The sequence below is a fragment of the Ambystoma mexicanum genome, chromosome 13 (assembly GCF_040938575.1).
Source record: "Ambystoma mexicanum isolate Mex_15411 chromosome 13, UKY_AmexF1_1, whole genome shotgun sequence".
NCBI classification, from domain to species: domain Eukaryota; kingdom Metazoa; phylum Chordata; class Amphibia; order Caudata; family Ambystomatidae; genus Ambystoma; species Ambystoma mexicanum.
Genome location: NC_090938.1, coordinates 208,281,339 through 208,298,483, shown reverse-complemented (window position 1 = coordinate 208,298,483; position 17,145 = coordinate 208,281,339). Strand labels below are relative to the sequence as shown.

The 17,145-nt window shown below is 46.3% G+C and overlaps 1 protein-coding gene across 3 annotated transcripts in view; it reads right to left on the bottom strand.

The window, feature by feature from the left end:
• The window catches only part of LOC138521097 (zinc finger protein ZFP2-like), a 120,564-nt gene that overhangs the window by 100,922 nt on the left and 2,497 nt on the right, over nt 1–17,145 (bottom strand). Inside the window, exon 2 of one of the 3 annotated variants that reach the window (XM_069633663.1) lies at nt 7,844–7,925. The exons of the other annotated variants lie outside the window; for them this stretch is intronic. The gene's annotated coding sequence lies outside the window, so the exon portion shown is untranslated. The remainder of the gene's footprint in view (nt 1–7,843; nt 7,926–17,145) is intronic. 3 annotated transcript variants of the gene reach the window in all.

Sequence of the window (17,145 nt, the reverse complement as noted above, 5' to 3'; positions counted from 1 at the left end):
ACGTCCCAAGAAGAGTCAGGTTTTTCGGGTGGCTCGACCTTAGAACCGGAGAACAGGTCGAGTGTCCCTTCATCTTCTCCGGGTACCCCTCTTGCCTTTGCTCGCGTTCATCCCATATCCGTAAAGGCTACTCTATGTCCCTCTACTGGCCTTCTTCGTGCAGTCAATATCATTATTGATTCCGGTGCCACTGGTAATTACATAGATATTGATTTGGCCCATACCCTCAATCTACCCTTAGTGGTAAAAACACGACCGGAACATGTCCAAGCCGTAGACGGCTCCGCGTTGGTTTCTGATCCTGTTAGACAACAAACTGCACCCCTCTTGTTGAACATCCAAGACATACACACAGAAACCTTAAGTTTTGATCTGATCACCGCACCTCAATTCGGTGTCATACTAGGAATTCCCTGGTTACGTGAACATAATCCTCTGATCAATTGGCAAGCAGGCACTGTACTCTTTGAGTCCGAGATTTGTCAGAATTATTGTCTCCCGGTCCATCAAGTCCCTGACACGCCCTCTCGGTTCTTGGGAGCCTTAGCACAACTCACACTGACCGCTGACGATTCAGAAGTCATACAGTCCCATACTGTTGGGGAGTTGGTGTCTGGGATTCCGCCAGAATATCGGGCTTTCGAATCAGTTTTCGATCGAGGCTCGTCTGAGGTACTTCCTCCACATAGAACATATGACTGCCCAATCGAATTACTTCCCGATTCCACTGTTCCTTCGGGCAGGATCTACTCTTTGTCTCCTTCGGAGGAACTGGTGTTAAAAGAATATGTACAGAACGCCCTGCGTTTAGGACACATCCTCCCCTCCACTTCACCAGCGGCTAGTCCTATCTTCTTTGTACCCAAGAAGGAGGGGGATCTACGTCCTTGTGTGGATTATCGGCGTCTTAACGCGATCACCAAGAAGGATAGATATCCCATCCCGTTAATTACTCCACTCTTAGATCATCTAACACATGCTTCCATTTTTACCAAACTCGATCTACGCGGCGCATACAATTTAGTACGCGTTCGCGAGGGAGACGAGTGGAAAACTGCTTTCTGTACTCGTTACGGCTTGTACGAATATCTTGTCATGCCCTTTGGCTTATGTAACGCTCCGGCCACGTTCCAACGATTCATGAATGACATTTTCAGGGATATTCTGGATGTGTACATGGTTGTGTATTTGGACGACATCCTGATCTTCTCTCGTGATCTTGATGACCATGTAAAACACGTCCGAGAAGTATTAACCCGTTTAAGAACACATTCCTTATTTGCCAAACCTGAGAAATGTCAGTTCCATAAGACCTCTGTTGAGTTTTTGGGTTTTCACATCACCCCTGGGGCGTTATCCATGAACGAGTCCAAGGTCAAAGCAGTCTTAGATTGGCCAGTACCTCAAACACTCAAGTCCTTGCAGGCCTTTTTAGGATTCGCCAACTTTTATAGGCGTTTCATTTCTTCCTTTTCTACGATTGTAGCCCCACTCACGGCCCTGACTAGTCCTCGGGTACCATATCAGTGGCAGAGAGAACAGCAGGAGGCTTTCGATACTTTGAAAACCGCCTTTACTACCGCACCGGTACTCCAACATCCCAATCCTGATCTTCCGTTCATAGTCGAGGAAGATGCCTCTTCCTTTGCCCTCGGGGCGGTACTGTCACAATCATGTCCTAATACAGGCAAATTACATCCAGTGGCATACCACTCCCGTAAGTTTTCCAGTAATGAGTCTCATTATACCGTTACGGAGAAAGAACTCTTGGCTGTCATGGACGCATTCCGTGTTTGGCGTCATCATCTTCTGGGGGCTAAACATCCCATCACAGTATACTCCGATCATCGGAATCTACAGGATTTGGCCTCTTTGAAATGCATAAATAGCAGACAGGTCCGATGGCATCTTTTCTTTTCCTCTTTTGACTTCCGTATTATGCACCGTCCTGGAACGGCACATGGGAAGGCGGATGCCTTGTCACGTTCCCCGGGGGGGGGGTCCAATTGCCTACATTCCCTGACACTGTTCTCGGAAAGAGTCATGTGATTTGTCTATGTACTCCCTCATTGTCACTGATAGACTCGGTTCGATCCTGGACTAGTAATCATTCTGATCAGTTGCGAGAATGGGATCCAGTGTATTCTGATGGACTGCCGTTCGTACATGAACGCCTGTTCCTTCCCACACCTGACACACGTAATCTGGCCCTTGAGTGGTCTCATGACGCTCCCTTTAACGCTCACCCCGGACAAGAGCGCACTCTAGATCTTCTCAAGCGCTGGTGTTGGTGGCCTTCAATGAGGCGCGATGTAGAATGTTATGTTAGATCATGCGCAGTATGTGCTCAGGCTAAACATCAAAGGGGTCGACCGATTGGGTTGTTGCTTCCGCTTCCGGTACCTCCCAGGCCCTGGCATACGTTGACGATGGATTTCGTTACTGATCTCCCCAAGTCGAAGGGCTTTGACTCCATCTGGGTGGTGGTGGACACGTTCACTAAAATGGCCCGTTTTGTTCCTTGCAAAGGTATCCCTTCGGCTCCTGTATTAGCGGAGTTGTTTTTTGAACATGTGTTTATGCTATTCGGCCTTCCTTCGGTCATCATATCTGATCGAGGGTCACAGTTTACCTCTCGGTTTTGGAGATCCCTGACTAAGCTATTGGGCATTGATACCAGGTATTCTTCGGCCTATCATCCCGAGACCGATGGACAGACCGAAAGGACGAATCAATCTATGGAACAATACCTTTGTTGCCTTCATTGCCTTATATTGCAACATCAGACCTCTTGGTTGGCCGCTTTACGGCTTGCAGAGTTCGCATATAATAACGCGGCTCATTCAGCCACTGGTTATTCTCCTTTTTACGCCCTCTATGGCCAGCATCCCAAGGTCTTGCCGGTCCCTGATGCTTCTGGTTCTGCGAACCCTGCGGCCACGACATGTCTTAGGGATCTTTCTGCCTTACACGCTAGTACAGTGGTTCATCTCACTGAAGCTAAGGCTGCTATGAAGGCCCGTGTGGATGGCAAACGTCGGGCTGCTCCCCCTCTGGTGGTGGGTTCCAGGGTCTGGCTGTCTTCACGTCATCTTCGCCTAGTGGGTTGTCGGAAGTTGCTACCTCGCTTTGTCGGTCCTTATGTGATATCCAAGGTTGTGAATCCGGTGGCTTTCCGTCTAGTGCTTCCCAGCTCTTGGCGCATCCATCCTGTGTTTCATGTCTCCCTCCTCAAACCTTGTCCCGACTCTGTCCGTCTTCGTACCCCTGTTGCGCCGGTGTCCTTGACCTCTCCTAATGTTTTCGAGGTGTCGGCCATTTTGGGCTCCAGATGGTTTAGGGGTGGGATCCAGTATCTGGTGGATTGGAAGGGTTACGGCCCGGAGGAGCGTTCGTGGGTTTCCGCCTCTGACCTGAACGCCCCTCGCTTGGTGGCCCGTTTTCATTTGGACCATCCTTCTTGCCCACGGGGTCGTGGGCCGTTGGGGAGGGGCTATGTTAGGCGATCCTCGGCACATCAGGCCTCCCCACATCAGAACACTGCTCACATTCCCCCAACTTCTCCACCCCAGCTTCGAGGCTCAAGGGATTCGGTGAACCCACAGAACCGAAAACACCGTACCTCCTTTGGTGTACGGGCTCGATTACAACCTTTCCTGCATTGGCAACTGCCTTGGAGAATACATCGCAGAAGGGGCGGCGTTACGTCATCACGTCGATCATGTGATTCGGTGTGGCGTTCCTCACGTGATCTTGGTGGACGTCACATGACCCAGAGACGTCACATGACCCAGGGACACACAGTATAAAGAACTGAGAGGCAGGACGATCATTGCTTCTCAGCTGGCTTCGGACCCTGTTTGGCGTTTCTACTTGCTCCTTGCTACCTCGACCACGGAACTCTATCTTGGACTCTCTTGGACACCCCTTTGTACCTTTGCTTGGAACTGTTTACCTGTTGCCGGATTTTTTGGACTGCACATCGACTTGTCTTTGGATCATCCCTGAGTATCTTGCTGTACTCCTACGCCCAAGTCAAGCCCTATCTTACAGGTGGCCTACCAGTATCTACGCTTACCTGCGGTTCTACCACTCCAGGGACCGCTGTATCTTGTTGAGCCTCGAACCTCCCTACTAGGTTTCCTGGGTCTCCCTTACACCAGATAGGTAAGACATTTTAGATTCTTTGTTTACCTGCTGTATTGTGATTGCCTGGTGCTTAACCTCCTTCCTTCTTAACAGCAGCATCGGTGTTCCAGAGGCTCCGTGGATCTGGGAAGACATCTCTCACCTGTGGCCTCAAGGGTCGCACAGCGGGTTTCTATTTGTTACCCTGTGCGTCACTTGGGGACGGAGGTCTCATCGGTCTACACGACACTCAAGTCAGAACAGCGAACCATTAGTCAGACCCCATTGGTTTGCTTTTGAATATGCTTTTTTATCACAGAGTCGGCTTTTCTGTCAATGCCATCTTTTATAGTATCCTCTGATAACACAGTTGAACGCCCCATCACAAAATCAATCTGTAACGTCTGTGGTAGCTCCTTCTCTAACCCTTTGAGGAGATACTTCTTTGCCAGGAATCTGGGGACATGTTTCTGTCTGTTCAGACCATTCTCTAAAAATATCCTCTTTGATTTCTAGCAGCTCTGTGGGAGGGGTCGGAAATGAGAGACAGACACAAAGTTGAAATTTCTCAAGGTTTGCCATATTTATTGAAATTAAATAGGGGTGAGATAAACGCCTATCTGTTGTGATGACTCCTGCGGAACCCCACCCTAAACTCTCCTCCCATGTGGCCAGGGGAAGGTAGCTGCTACCCAATCCTAACCCTGGGTGTGGCATCATGATGGAGGATAACATGGTAGGAGATGGCTGTCAGGGTAAAACGGTAACTTCCTTAGGACAGACGCAGTGGAGGATGAGGATCCTATCATTCCTAAATATCTTATGGCATGCTCTCAGTGCACAAGTCCCGCCCATGAGAAACCCCTAAGAACGTTTTCTGAAAACCCCCCTAAAGAGAATACATTTTATACCGTAGGAATTCAAGAACCAAATGCGACATCTTCTAATTATCATGATTCTGTCTGAAGTGGAAGTCCTAACTCCAATAACTCCAATGTTAAAGCCCATATCAGTCACATAACATCCCCTAGCTCTGTTAATTTTCAGTTCACAAATCAATCAAAACTAAATAGACATGGAAAACCTAAAACCATTATGGCCTTCGACCCATAATGCCTATAGTACTGGGAGGCGGAAGAGGAACAAAGAGTTGATGATGATCAATGGTGCTACTAAGAAGACCGCACAGTTTAGTTCTTTCCATACAAGTCACCTAAGCAGGACTTTTAAATGTGGAAATCATCCACAGGTGTGATAGGGAGCAGCAGAGGCAGAAGCAGTCGGGAGAGAAGCCGATGAAGTCAGGAAAGCCACTAAAAAGCAGTTGATGCTGAAGCAGAAGTGAGAGCGCCAGCAGAAGCCGATGAGGGAAGAGAAGGCATGCGGTTTTTCAGAGTATGCAACGTTAGTCGCTCAGGTGTTCTGGAGGAGACAGAGACCTGACGGAGCCTGTGGAGCTCCAGAGAAGGGCTGTGCAGGCAGCGGCAGCCACAGCAGAGCTGTCAATGGTTTTGCCGGACCGCAGAGGGTCTGGCGCAGCATCAAAGAGTGACGCGGAGACGCTGAAAGAAACTGGTGAGTTAGCCTAAAGAGAGGTAACCCTGGGGTGCTCCGAGAAGAACATTTATCAGTAAAAGACAGTTTTGAATACTGATAAATGTGCAACACATCGCAATTCTCCTTTCATGAGATATCAACTTGGGGTAATCTATAACCCACATTGCCAGCAGTTAAAATACTATAAATACAGGCAAGCATTGTACAACCCTCACCACTTGGATAGTGGTGTGGAGAAACTTGGAACAAATATTGCCACTAGTAGAAGAGACCATTTATAGTTGTAGGAGTTTTTGTTCATGGCATGCAAGTGAACCAGGAAAGGGACAAGTTGAAGTTATTCCTGGCAGGCAAGTACACCAAGAAAGAAGCAGTTGCTTTGCAGAAATGTGGTTTTGCCGAAGAAGTGTTGTGGAAAGAAACTATTAAAATATTTCACCGGAAGAATAATTGTGATATTCTTGCAACCGCTTTACATCTTGGTTAGAATACTTTGTGGAAGAAACAGTTGCATTGGTTTAGAACAAGTGTCTTGCGAAAAAGACATTTACTTTACCAAGTTCAAAGACGCACTGGATGGAAAAAAACATTTTGTGTTGGTCGCAAGGAGTGCTTTGTGAGAATTATAAGTTTGAACGTTGCACAGTTTGGTTGAACTGAAATCAGATACATTTACCTTATGCACTTTTGTTGTGTATGTTAAGTTCATCTTTCTTTAGTTTTAGCTTGCTCGGTAGGACAGTATACATGGTACATGGTTACAAACATTTTAATGGTAGGGTGAGTGTTGTGAATAGCATTGTGTCAGTTATGCATTTACTGATTCACACATACAACCCTTTTGTTGATCAAATATAGAAATCTCTGATCATTGTTATATTCCCAAAATGTTCTGTGTTTTATTACAAAGCAGACAGGAACCGTCATTGGTGCTATTTGTCCCGTTCTCCTCTCTCATAGGGGTATTTTGAGAGAGTACAATAGGATTGTACCAGACTGTCCACCTTGGAATGATAACCCTCTAACAGAAAATAATTCATATGGTTAGTTTAGTGTTAGCCCTTGTGAAATACTGGTGAGGTGGTTCGAACATAACCCCTGCAAAACAGGGCCAGTGGTCAGTGGGCCCTCAGACCGCAGCAGGTCGGTCACACCAGAGTGTGCCAGTACGGGCAGTTTGAAACTGCATTCAGGCAAGGCTTTCATTAAGACGAGGTGACATAAGCACCATTTACTTGGCCATCAACAGCAGTTTTCACAATAGAATTCTTCTGTAAAGTACTTGAATTACAATATAATGAAACCAGCTTCATTTGTTTAGCAACGATTTACCGATATTGAGGAGAGTTTTGTTGGGTTACACAGATATCTAGTTTAGGGGTGACGTGTGCCAGTAAAGGGAGCACATTTCAGTGTTTCGCTCTGGGCACCAAGTTGGCTAGAAACTGCCGTTGCACCATACATGCTCCTGCACTGTAACAGCAACCTGTTTCTTTTTTTGAAACTTTTGAATTAACCCAGCTCTCTACCGCAAGCTCTGCTCCCGGGCACATGCCTGCTTCGCCTTACATATGAGCGCCGATCACGCTCTCACTTATGTTCACAATTTCTAGGATCCTTTTAGAAGCTTCCTCCATGGCCCGCCCCACTTGAATGGCAGGTTACCTAAGAGACCGGTGTGCGGCCTCCTACCTCAACAGGCCCCTATGTTCCACAGGAGAGGCAAGGGAGCCTTATGTCTGGGGTTCAGGGCCCAGATCCACTCTACTCTGGCATCCAGCATAGCCCCACCATTACCTCTCAAAAGCCCAGCAGTAATGAGGGGGTGGGGAGAGTGGCGTAGGTCGTCACACGCCCGGTCCCGGTATATAAGCAGGAAAAAAAGAACTAGGGACGTCTGATTAAAGTAGGGTATTATTCTCTACGTAATAAAGGGGTGGAGAGGAGTAAAAGAAAGGGGTTCCTGGTCATGGAGGCTGAAGGCTTCATAGAGTAAGTAATGGGATGAGGAAGAAGAATAGAGAATGAATAGAGTTATTGGGAGGAAGGGCAAGACCGTCTGGCAGTAACTGCTGTTATGGCAATGTTCCAAAAAGCTCATGGGAAGTCGGAGTCTACTCTAATGACTGCTTGCTCAAACTCTTGCTTGTCAACTTACCTCCTCTTTTACCACGCCTCTCAGGCTGCCTCCTTATCACCCGCCTCCCCATTGCTCATCTTGCCTGTACTCGGCTCACCTCCTGTTTGATAGAAAGCGAGAAGTCACTTCTGTTTCATGGTTGCTGACCCACAGCTTCTCATCATGTTATGTAATGTAAAGTGATCTTATATAGCAGCCTTCTGCAAATAATGTTGGCCTTGCCGCGCATGGCTCTGTAAGAAAGGAGGTGTGTAAGTCGGATAGTGACCATGCCGGAATGTTTTTAATTCTTCAATAAACAATTATGGGCACACGGAAGCTTTATTGCCTTGCGTGGGCAATATGAGCAATAATGTGCCTAGGGACTTCTTTATGCACTCTTGCTCCACTCAAGAGCCCATATGTCAGACTTTCAGGCACATAACTACCAGTATGGCGTGCAAGAATAGGAAATAATGCTTTATTAACATTGGCCCATACATAAATAAACAAGCTGGATCTGTGGCTACATTACTTTGGTGATAATACATTCCCAGGCGGCCTATATCAGTTGATAAAGCACATCAACCAAATTAATAGGCTTCAGCAAGGGCATTTAACAAAGGTGGAGGGCAGTTGCAGCAAGCCAGGGAAGTAGGGTGGCCAGATTTAAAAGTAAAAAACCGGGACAGGGCAACTAACATAAACGTAGGACAAACTCTTGAAAGTGGCTGACAAGGCACTACACTTCAGTAGCGGTTAGAGGAGAAGGCAGTTTAAGTGTTACAGGTTGTGAGGTAAGATTTCCATAAATGTGAATAATTTTCCTGACCTGTGTCAACCGCGGAACATTTTGCTTAGACTTAGTAATTATTTTACCTTGTCCCTAGGTGAGTGGGAATCTGTTCCCCCTTTTACCTACGCTTTTACTCTTTATGTGTGACCTTTTTATGTCTCTCCTTACTGTGTGATTGGAGTTATAGTTTCCTATAAATTTGGACTGACTGCAAAGTACTATGGCAGCACACAGCATTTTAAATGTGTGGGTTCCTTTTAATTTGTCTTTAATGTACTTTGGTGAATTACTGCTCACAAGGAGTAAAGTGGGATTTCCATCCCCTTTACATTTAATATAGTGAGCCAGCACACCCAACCTTATGTGGAGTGCTAGGGAGGTACAGTGTATCCCCTTGCTTCAGGGACGTCATTTCACCAAAATGCTAGGGGTAGCGGAAGTGACATCACACAACCCTCGACCCCCTGATGACATCACAGGAAGTGATGTCATTTGACCCCAACCCGAAGTCATATCGCTGGAAATGATGGAGCAAAACCTTTCACCTGTTGACAAAACAAAAAGTGGCATCACATAGCATTGTACACTACGAAAAATATGGTTACGATATCACTATAATGTGATGTACATTTCATACAAGAATGGATCGCCATATGTATCGTTAAGATCAGTGTGTATAGGCCCATATTACCAATTTACTGTGAATGCAAGCAGACGTCCATGACCAAATGATAATGATGTGTTATTATATAGCACTTACGCTTAAGCGCTTTACATAGAAAAAATATACACCCAATATCACCTAACCGGTGTTGGTACTCATTTATCGACCTCAGAAGGACGAAAGGCTGAGTTGAGGCGTTAAAGAACAGACTAAATCAGTGACTCGCCCCCTGAAGTGTGCCTGAAATAAACCTTTAATGAGTCAAGGCAATTATTGCATAGAATTCCAGAATGACACGTTATTTGGTATTCCTATTCTTTCTTAATTAGGGTAATTGCTGAAAGTGTTAGACTTGTGGTACTCCTGTTATTTTGTTTAAGGGGCCTGAACAAGAAAGCCAGCCACTACAGAAGTAAAGAGCCACATGGTGCTGGCCAAGGGGGTCGGGGGAGGGGGATTTCTTGTTTTTTTTCGTTTTATTTTTTAGAGGTCGCAAGGGAGACCTCGGAGGTCACAGTTGCGACCTCTGGCAACCCCTAAATGACATCCCTGCATTGCTTACTTACCTGGTAACATGTTAGTTATGATTGCAAATTTACTTGAATGGCTGGTGGCAGTGAAACTACTTTTATGACTTTTAGTCACTATTACTCGCAGGCTGTCAAATCAGCCGCATGCACAGGTGGGACACCATTCTGCTAGAATGGTGGGCTCCTTCTTTTCGCCATTTCTCGTTTGCTTGTTAGTTGGTCTTCTTCTGCAGTCCTAGGTTGAAGTTATGTCTTCAGCAGGAATCCTTTAGATTTCCTGCAGAGGCTCCAGAGTGTCTGAGAAGGCAGGATGTGAGGGAGGATTCAAGACCTCTGCAGCCCTTTGTCTTTCACCTTGCCTGAAAGGAACCCTTTCCCACTGAGGGTCTGGATGTCCTGATTGGACAACCACACCGCCCCTTTCTGTAAACTGAAGGGAGAGTTTGCAAACGTTGTGCTGTAGTTCCTGATTCGATTCTAGAAGTTGGTGACAAGTCGACCACTGGAACCAAATCCGAAGAGGAAGATGAAGAAAGAAGGGCTCTAACCATTTCCAGTTACCAGAAAGCCTGCTGTGTAACTGGCACCTGACATAACCCTTCCTTCCAATCGACTTGGAGGTACCGAAAAAGACGACTCCTACCCAGAGGCTGTTGAGACCCACTATTCTCAAGAAGCCCTGCAAAATGAGCCATCCCTCAACGTGCTGTGACCTTACTGCGCTGCACACTGCCAATACCAGGGGACCTCGAGCTTGAGTGCAGTGCATGGACTTCTGACGTCTTAATCTCGCTGCAACTTTGGTGGAATCCTGCTGTACCTCCAAAGACACAATTCGAATCCCCGAAGTCCCCTCACCAGAGTGCACGACCGAGAGTGTGAAGATAATCCGACAGACGATATTCATCCTTCATCTGGTTCGTGTAAAAGGCGCCAAATCCACAGAGCCACAGGAAACTGGAAATAATCCTTTGCTGGAAGCCTCCTCTGGCAACTGCTGCTGCAAGTTCCCATCCAGTATCCATTTCTTCAGTCTCCAGACCAAGAATACAGGGACTGGGTCCTGTGCTGTGGCATCCTGAAGGCATCCACCCAGATTATCTTCTTTTCTCCTAAGGTACTGTGTTGGGTTGGGTAATACTTACCTTAAGCCTTGTGTGAATCCTGTGAAGCTGAGTGGGTGATTTGTGTGCTTGGGAGACTGCCCATACTATTTGCCCAGGCCTAATGCTGGAACGCCTATAGAAAGCCTTCTGTGAAGTCCTTGAACACTTTTAACTAACTCGAAAGCCAATACTTACTTGTTGAAGGTATCCACTGGAACTCTGACTTTCCTGCATCTGAACTCTGTCTACAGCTGACTCCTAGACCACTAGGGTCCCTCTTCTGCCTCTGGGAAAACTCATGCTACATAATAGGGAAGGACTTTAATAGATATGGCTGCTGTCTTGAACACTATAACAAGTGTACTTACTTGTAAATGAGTTAGTGTTGTAATTGTATCTCTGAAATGGAATAGGTTTCAAAGTGTCACACGTGTTATTAATTACCTTTACGTTGCTGCTTGCTCCTTCACATAAGTTGTGTTACTAACTTTAAATAGTGTTCCACTCTTCTTAAAAGTAATTGTGTTGGTACTATTTTATTATTCTTGTGTAAAAGCATACCTACCTTGAATAACTTATTGTCATTCTTGAAGGGTATTATTGTGTTTTGCTTCCCCTGACTTGCCTAGTGCATTTCTAAAACAGTCTTATAGTTGATACTTACCTATGAATTGCTGAATGACCTTCTTAAAAGTATACTAGGTTACTTACCTTGAAATACATTGTGCCTTTCTAAAATTGTATAACTTGTGTTATGCTTTCCCTGAACTTCTCTAGACCACTTCTAAAATAGTCATAAGAGTTCTTACTTACCTTCGAATTGTATAACACACTTCTAAAAAGTATAATCGGTAAAACGGTCTGTTCCTATGCTTAGAAATAGTGTAATAGTTTAAACCTCAATACCCAGGTTGTGCTTTCCCTGGCCTGCTCTAGGGCACTTCTAAAATAGTTTACTGTATCCATACCTATTCTTCAGTAGCTTTAGGCCTCTAGGTAGTATACAAGTTAAGCTACTCCCTTCGAACTATGTTCTTAAAAGTTACATTGATCTGGTAATTGTATCCATTCTTGACAGAAGAAAGGTTATATGGGTTGTAAGAGGTACTTGTAACCAGTGTTGATATAACTAAGTAACACTGTATATTATGACCCATAGGTTCTACTACCCTTGATTTAGTTTATGTAATCAAAAAGTAACTAACTGTTGTTTTACTCCCCGAGAATAGCTGTATGTTATTCTGAATGCGTTATAGGTTTGACTCATCTTTACTGTTTATTGTAATCCAAATAAGGTTATACTTAGGTTTGTAAACCATAAGTATTGAGTTGGTTTTTATAACTGTGCTTACATGATATGTAGTACTGACTTCGCCAAGATTTATTTTGGCCTACTTGTATTTAAATAAACCATTTATTTTTTACAATACATAGTGTTTCAGTGTTTCTTTGGACCATATGTATGCTACAATTTCTTTCTACCAATCTAAAGCCCTCTCGCCATCATAGGATAAGCCTGGCTGCTCTGCCTACCCTACCAAATGTTCTCAGAGGGTACAGCCTCATTCTAAAAGTTTTTGTACTGTCTCAGATATGGTTTTATGAAGCCCTTAATTGGGCTTTAGAAAAACGGTCCTAACACTGGTGGAGAAACACATAATTAATTTATCACAAACTACCAATATCTAAATTCGTAAAATGGAGCACTTCTTCTATGCGAGATGGTGCATTCCTGCCTGCCAGCTATGAAGACCTACTACGAGTGCTGGAAATGTAACAAATGTACTGGGGGAACTATCACCTCTTTGGAGGGGCGGGGCTGTGTGAAGAAAGTGGCGGGGCCAAGGGGCGTGGCCCTGGACAGGTTGCATAACAGGTATCTCTTCACAGAACCTAATACTGGCGATTTGCATAAAAATAAAGAGCATTATGGAAAATCATAATGTCCACAATTTTAAATGTTAAACATGTTTTATAGTGATTCAGAAAGAAACCCTTTTAAGCAAATACCGGACTCTCCTGTTTTGCTTGGTCACTATATGCACCCTAGTAATATCAGGTTGGACAGCTCCAACACTCTGTTTGAGGGCGTATGTAAGTGGTCTCCAGAGCGGAATCTACTGAAAGCTCGTTGAAGAGCAGGTTACTTGTGCGTGCAATTAGTGCATAATGCGGCTTGGCAGATTTCTGTGCGAGCCCCTGGACCTGGGGATGGGGCAGTGCTCTGTAGCAGACAGTGAGCAATCTGCGCTTGAGGAGCAGACTGCTTTCAGAAGACTCTTCTGAAAGTGGTCAGCTAGTTGGGTCGCGGGATCTGACACAGTCATGTGCTAGCCCCTGGGTCTGGGGGACAGAGCGGCGCTCCTCCAAGAAATGTTTTGCCGTAGCGCTGCTCCGTCTTTGCGACTCATTCCCTCCGTTGTCCACTACAAAAAAACAGGACCTGTGCATTTTCCAATGGAAAAATAATCCTGAGAATGGGTGGCAGAGCACCCAATTCTGGGACAGTCCCGGCAACACCGGGACGTTTGGTCACCCTACAGGGAAGGCTTTTGGAATTGGCACCTGTTACAAGCAGCAGGTAACTAATAACCACTATTTTATTTTGTGATAAAACACTTCCAAACGTTCACGTACAAAGTGAACAGGAATACCTCATCCAAAATGCTCGAAATAGCAAAATGGGAAAGCAGCTTAATGAGAAGTCTCTTTTCCATTAAGACGAGACGCCTTGAAAAAACGCAGGTGGTGTGGGAAGGGTTGGCGGGAGAAAGAGGGGCACTGTGCGACAGAGCAACCGTCTAAAGTGCCTGTATCAGTTGGGAGGTTAAGCAGCTGCTCTGTACACTGTACCAGGGTGTTAATATTGACACAATCTCTTTGAATCAACATTGGGCCATCCAGCACTGCAATGGCCCTATCAGTGCAAATGGATTAATTCAGACATCACTTGATGACTCACTGTTTACCCTGACATTGGCAACCATATGGACACGTGGACACTAGACTGTCCTGTGTTCCAGTGTGGCTGTGGGCGGGGTTTACAATGATTACCTCCAATTCAGAACGAAAATATGCCTCTTAGCACCTAGAGGGACTGTGGAAGGGGAAGGCGGGAGAGGGGGGGTTAACTATGGTTGTGAAAACAATAGGCTGCTGTTGTGTTTAAACTGTTTTTAATCACTATATTGGACCTTTGTTTATGTTTACGTTACTATATGTCCATAATCACTTGAATGGTCCTGGGTTCAAATTTCTGTTTGATATGGTATAACTTCTCTTAAAGCTTCGAATCGCTGAGACTGGCATCTAAGCGCTGAAATTATTCAATGTAATTTGGTCCACCAATCACTGGGTGGCTCCATATTTACATACAAAGGACTGCATAAATCAATAGGGCATAGGCTGACCAGAGAGGTCGTCAGAGACTGTCAAACTTTTCAGTTGAAATGAGCCCAGTCTGAGCAGGACATTTCGACATGGCCCGATTTGGTGCAGACGTCTGGCCGCAAGACCCGTTTTAGCGTGCCCAATTGGGCGCGACAATGGCACTATTTCTATAAAATAAAAAAGAAAGCAATGCTGCCGTCTTATTGTGTTTATAAGCACAAGATATATATATAGAACAACCCAGGTCATGTTTCAGTAAAAGGAAATCAAAGTATCCAGAATGACTTGGGTTAATATATGTAACTTGAGCATATGAAAGCAATAAGATCTTTATGGCCTTGTGCTTAACTCTTCTGTCTTTCAGTCCTGCAGACCTACGGTTGCAACTGATCAATTCTTTAATTCTTTTTTTTTTAAACATATTGATATTGATACTGACTCCTGAGGTCCTTTCCGCAACCTATGCAACTCTCTAGCCCTTTCTATACTTCCCTCTGGCCCCACACACACCGCGGGCCACACCTTGGAGGCCCTCATCTCTAATGACATCCCTCTCTCTATACCTCTCACTACCTCCCTCTCCTTGACTGACCACTTTCTTCTCTCAACACACCAGAAGCTATCCTCTCCTCTTGCAGCAATAAGTCTTGCACAGCCACTTGGCTTCAAAGTCACAAGACCCATGAAAAAAGTGACAGTGGCTGCGTTTGCCTCCTCCTACTCTCCATCTCCCACTCCTTCGGCTGACTCCCACCCTGACACAGCCCTCGCTAACATCAATCTCTATCTCCAACACTCTTGACATTCTTGCCCCGTCATGAGGGTCAGACTGAAGCCTTCCAAAAAGTGCAATTCTTGGTACGACTCCGACCTAGCTGCCCTTAAACGCAAGTGTAGGGCAGCTGAGCGGAAATGGAATGCGTCGGGTGAACCATCTGACAAACTGGCCTGCCGCCTCCTTCAAAGGCATTATCGACTCTGCATCCGTACCAAGAAAAGAATCTTTATTGAAGCCTGCATCTCGGCAGCATCAAACAACAATGCCAACTTTTCAAGTCTGCAAGGAACTGGCCAATCCTGCAGCAGCCTCTTCCTCTGTCACACCCACCCAGGACCTTAGCTCGGCCCTGGCTGCACCCTTCACCACAAAAACCCAAGACATCCTTTCCACCATATCTTCCACACAACAGCATACACCAACACCGGAGCCTCCTTTGGCCCCCTCCTCTTACCCTCTCTTCTCTTTCACCCGTCACATCGGATGAGGTCACCAGACAAGTCTGATCTATGAAGGCTTCATCCAAACAGGTGGACGGACCCCTGCCCCTCCAAAACCATTAAAGACAATATTGACTCCCTCGCCCCAGCCTTGACTGATATTTGCAATCCTTTCTTTTCCACTGGAGCTTTCACAACTGCCCTGAAGTACTCCCTTGTGCACCCTCTGCTCAAAAAACCCTCCATTCCGGCAAACTACCACCCTATCTTTATCACTCCTTTCCTGGGCAAACTCCTGGAGAAACTGGCTATCTCTCAGCTGAACGTCCACCCTGAATCTATTGGTTCCTTCCACAACCATCCATCTGGCTTCAGAGCATTCAGAGGCATGGAAACTGCTCTTCTGAACACCCATGAGGATCGGCTCTCAAATCTTGACACTAACACCCCCCTCTATCCTGATTCTCATTGACCTCTCCTCTGCCTTCGACATGGTTAACCACAACATCCTGATTGCACGTCTCTGTGACACGCTGGGAATCACAGATCAGGATCTGGCATGGTTAACATCCTTCCTCTCAGACTGCCCATCCCAGGTGGAACTCGGAGCCTTTCACTCGACTATCACTTTTCTCAACCTGTGGCGTTCCCCAGGGATCTAACCTATCCCCCTGGTTCTTCACTGTCTATATGGCAGCCCTGGCACGTGTGATTGCCACTTTCAGGCTACCCTCAGCTCCCTCCTCCTCCTCACTCATACCTGACTGTCCGCTATTCAGTCTTGGTGTGCTGCAAACAACCTCTGGCTCAACGCCGCTAAGACTGTTCGCATTGGGACCCCTGCTCCCGCTTTCGTTATGGCCGGCCTCCCTTAGCCCTGTCCCCGCACCCTCCTGCGAAGCAAATAACCTTGGCGTCATCTTTGACTCCACTCTCTCCTTCTCCTGTGACATGGCAGACATCTATAAAAAGTCTATCAGCTTCAGCTCCTCAGAGGTACTCTACCTTTTCTCACTTTCCCCTAGAGGCTCACTGTCTCCAAAGCCTGGTTCTCTCCAGGCTGGACTATTGCAACAGCCTCTTCCTCAACCTCCCTTCTTCTGGCCTGTGCCCTCTGCAACTCATCCAGAACTGCACGCGAGACTTACCCTTGGCCTCAAGCCCAGGGGCCGCATCTCTGGCGCTGACATCCCTTCAGTGGCTCCCTGTGGCTGCCACGATCAAATTCAAGACCCTTTGCATTGGCCACAAGGCTTTCTGAGGCCTGGGACCTGCCTACCCGCAACGCTGCCTACGTAAATACTGTCTCTCACTAGCCCTCCACTCATCTACCTCCAACCTTCTACGAGTGAGCCGGTTCTCCAAGAGGAGATTTGTAGGGCGATCCTTATCCTCAGCAGGTGCCTCCCTCTGGAATAACCTCCCTGCCGCCCTCCGTCTTGAGCCAGATCCCCTTAATATCTGGAAACTTCTCAACACTTTAATCTTCTCCTCCTTCTCTCTCCCTCTACCCTGCTAACACAGTTCTGTTTTTTCCCTCCCTCCTCTACCTTACAGCATGCTGACTGGCGGCCGGGTGTATCTCAGAGTCTCACTGGTACCTGGCACCCCTGCCAGCCCTTTCTCGCACTTGCCTC